At 33.3% G+C, this 4,334-nt stretch overlaps 1 long non-coding RNA gene across 1 annotated transcript; it reads right to left on the bottom strand.

Annotated features, from left to right (window-relative positions):
* Window positions 1-2,991: 2,991 nt before the first annotated feature.
* LOC123690469 lies at window positions 2,992-3,483 on the bottom strand. The gene is made up of 2 exons (XR_006751094.1): window positions 3,204-3,483; window positions 2,992-3,086 (listed from the first exon to the last, which is right to left on the bottom strand). It is a non-coding gene; the product is annotated as an uncharacterized LOC123690469 (long non-coding RNA).
* Window positions 3,484-4,334: the final 851 nt, after the last annotated feature.

Below are 4,334 nucleotides of genomic sequence, written 5' to 3'. Positions count from 1 at the left end.
TAAGGGTAAATAATGAATAAAATGACAAATTTTTAGTATGTTTTAAAACTAAAAAACACAATAATTTTATTCTTAAACTTTGAGTTTAAATAATAAAAAAAAACTAAAATAAATAATTGCCACAAATGTTTAGTATCACTTAACATTTGACTAGAATCGAAGTAAAATTAACTGATTAGTTTAAGTAGTAAACATAATGATAATTTTAAGTATCAAACTTAGAAAAAGAAAAAAAGTTTTCTTCAAGCTTTGAGTTTAAATAACATTGTCACAAATGTTTTGTATCACTAAACAATCGACTAGAATCAAAGTGAAATAAACCGATTAGTTTATAGACTTGTAATGCCCTAAACAGGAACCTGTCAGATAGAAATTGTCGTCTGAGGTGCAGGGGAGCTTCAGAACATTCGACCTGCAAAGCGTTAATAGGGCTCGATCTCATAGCCCCAGTAATTATTCTCAGAGCCTTAGACTGGATAATGTTTAACTTATGGAGAGCTACTGCATTACAGGGTTCAAGTATAAATGTTCCATAGTCTAAAATACTCCTTATTAGTGCATTATATAGAAGCTTTAAAGAGAAAGGGTGGGCTCCCCACCAAACTCCAGAGAGATAACGCAGTATATTTAGGATCTTCTCACATTTGGCACTTATATATTTGCAATGAGAGCTTCCTGTAAGTTTCGAGTAAAATTACCCCAAGAAATGTTGCTTCACTTTTAACAGGAACTCTAATATTATTATAAAATACAGTTACTGATGGAGGAAGTCTCATACGTGAAAATAAGACTATTATACTTTTATGAACTGAAAGGCTTAGAGAGTTATTGTCCAGCCAGACTTTTATGTGTGTATATTTTATGACTTTTATGGAATATGTCATAGTATCAGATATGTTGTCAATAGAATTACCTGAGATATATAAGAGTAAATCATTTGCATATTGGAGTGAGTTAACTTTACCCTTAAGGGAGGCTTCCAGATCATGAGAATATATATTGTAAAGTAAGGGACTCAAAACTGATCCCTGTGGTAAACCTTTCCAGGCAATACGGGATTGGTAGGAATCTTCTGACATTACTTTAAGCATTCTACCAGAGAGAAGATTTATTATGAAACTTATAAAAATTTGTGGGATATTCAAATTAATCATTTTTTGTTTCAGAATTATAAGGTTGACATTATCATAGGCTGCAGACACATCTAAGAATGCTGCTATCACAGGCTTGTTGTATGAAAATGCCAATCCTAAGTCTGTCATAAATATACTGAGACTATCCATAGTACCCCTGCCTTTCCTAAATCCAAACTGGTTTGGAGATAATAACCCGTTACTCTCAATAAACACTTCTAACCTATTTTTAACTAAATGTTCAGAAATTTTGGATATAACTGAAGCTAATGCAATTGGTCTGTATGATGATGGATCATTAATCGGTTTGTTAGGCTTATGTATTAGGATAACTTCGTGGATTTTCCATGATGGAGGAATATTACCTGATGTTAAAATTGAATTAATTAAACTGAGAAAATAAGAAAGGCTGGAGTCATTTAGGTTTTGAAGAAAAGAATATGGAATTCCATCACAACCTGGGGCTGAGTCCCTAAGTTTTGAAAGAACCCCTTTGAGTTCTGAAAGGCTAAACGAAATGAGTGAATCACTACTTCTGTGCTGGGAGAGGAAAGAAGGCTGTGAGTGAAAAGAAATATTATCTATAAATGGCACATATGGTGGAGCTAATTTGTCTAGAAACAAATCAACTGTACTGCTATCCATAAAATGAGATCTAGGAGGTTTAAAGGCAGATCTGAATCTCCGAATATTTTGCCAAACTTCCGATGGAGAAATGTCTGGTGAAATTGAGGCACAAAAAGATTTCCAGCCATTGAATTTTTTTTGCTTTAATAATTTACGTGTTTTAGTTATAAGATTACTAAGAATATATTCGGACCAGAATGGGCCGATGACGCAGAAGCAACAACGTCTGCATAAGATTTAGAAATTAGTGGATGGACTTTACTGGCTTCTGAATATGATATTGACTTTTTAGCCATTGTTTCTTTAATAGCTTTTAGCCCACACTTTTTATCCGTTGCAAAATGAGAACCAGAGCATAAGATACACACAGCATCATCCCTTTCAGTCTTGCAACTAATACTTGAATGGTTGTCACCACATTTGTAACACCTTGGAGTGCCTCTGCATTGCATTTTGGTGTGACCAAAACGGCAGCAATTGAAACATTGCAGTGTGGGGTAAATATAAAGGTCTACAGGTAGGAAGTTGTAACATATAAAGACCTTGGGAGGCAAGATCTTCCCATCAAAGGTTAAGACTACAGTCTCAGTTGGAATGAACTTGGAATTCTCTCCTTCAAAGATCTTCCTGTTTAACCTCCGAACTTTCAAAAGACTTCCACAATTATGCGGAAGCTCAATGTTTTCTAAAATTTCTTTTTCATCCCATTCACACGGAACACCTCTCACAATTCCCATGCGGGTGATTGTGAAAGCCGGAATAAAGGCTTTGTATTTATTTGTGTTGAGAGATTTATGATTTAAAAATAAGTTAGCATCTTGAAATGTCTCAAATTGCAATGACAACATATTCCTCCCTATTTTTTTTTATACTTCCCTCTACAATGCTTTTTACATAATTTTTTTTAAGGAAAAATCCAAATTGTATGGGGTGAACAGATCCGGTTTGATTTGTTTCCATGATTTTTTGGACATGGACAACATAAGGCGCAGGGTCTGACGCCTAGTAAAGCGACCTAGCAACGCGAGGATTAATTGAAATATTGTTAGAGTGGGCAGCCTCATTTGGGGGTATTTCTGTTGTTTTAACATCAGACTCGATGACTTTAGGAGTTATATTGTCTTTTATAAATCATGAGGGAAATTTTGGGAACTTTTTCTCTTTTTTTCATTTCTAACAGATACTCTTTTTCTTTTAACAGACTTCGTGCTATCCGAACAGTCTGTATCGAGGTTAAACTTTCCAATATGACCCGTCGATTTTTGAGGTTTTTTTGATGGGAGATGGAAGAGGGGATGGAGAAATACCCCCTGTGTCATTCCCAACCTGCGGAAACCCATAGTTACGGAGATATTCATGTTTAAAATTTTAAGGCTAGAATGGTAACAATTTAGAAATGTGTCCCTGAATTTGATAATACTGATTATGTAAGTGTCTCTTTACCTTTAATGGAACACCTCCAAGTTATTTTTTCTGCCGGAGTTCCGTCTAAATATTAATAAAGATTATTTAAACCTGTATAATGTATAGAAATTCGTAAATAAATCGTACATTTTCCATTGCTTATTTTTTTTTATTTTCAATTTATCCCTAATGGGAAAGGCAAAGGACTTTAGCCATACAGATTCCATTAGTTATTAGAGACGTGACATTTTGCATCAAAATCGTTTTTTTAATTTGTCGATAGTTTTTTTAGAATAAAAACTTGAATTTTATTCAAATATAATATAATAATATGATATAAATATTAGTTTTTTATATGTTTATTGATGATTTCAGCAACAGTTCTTAGAAAAAAGAAATTCATATACTAACCTAACCTAACCGAACTAGATAATAATTCGGTTTTTGAACGGCTCCGATTATTTATATACACTCTAGGGGTAGGAAAGACAAGACCACGTGGATAGTGGGGTGCTCTGATTCGGTGTTGGGTACTTTTAGGTTATTAAATAAAATGTTATTAAAAAAAAAATATTCATATACTAACCTAACCTAACCGAACTAGATAATAATTCGGTTTTTGAACGGCTCCGATTATTTATATACACTCTAGGGGTAGGGCAGACAAGACCACGTGGATAGTGGGGTGCTCTGATTCGGTGTTGGGTACTTAGTTATTAAATAAATTTAAAAAAAAAAATCATATACTAACCTAACCTAACCGAAATAGATAATAATTAAGTTTTTTGATTACAAATAATTAATTTGATCATAAGTTACAAATAATCTATGGTCCATATTGGAAAGTTTAGTAGTATCGATACGTCAAATTTTTCGAACCCTTCACTAATCGATACGTGAAATGGTTGATGTTTGACATCAGTCATTTGTCAAATTCATTGTGTTATGGCGTGTTATGGAATGATATTTGTCCATTTGTATGGAAAGTATAAATAAATATATCTCATGAACCGTAAGTTTCCGCAGCTTAATACTTTACAAAACGCTTTCTTATGGTGAGTACTATCTACAAAAAAAATTTGAGCATTCAAATCGACGGGTCATATTGGAAAGTTTAGCCCAGAACCTGTATTATTATATTAATTTAATTTTCAAAAGTTAAGCCAAAAA

The sequence above is a fragment of the Pieris rapae genome, chromosome W, assembly GCF_905147795.1.
Source record: "Pieris rapae chromosome W, ilPieRapa1.1, whole genome shotgun sequence".
Taxonomy (NCBI): Eukaryota; Metazoa; Arthropoda; class Insecta; order Lepidoptera; family Pieridae; genus Pieris; species Pieris rapae.
Note: the sequence above shows the minus strand (reverse complement) of the source record. Positions and strands in the feature narration are given on the sequence as shown.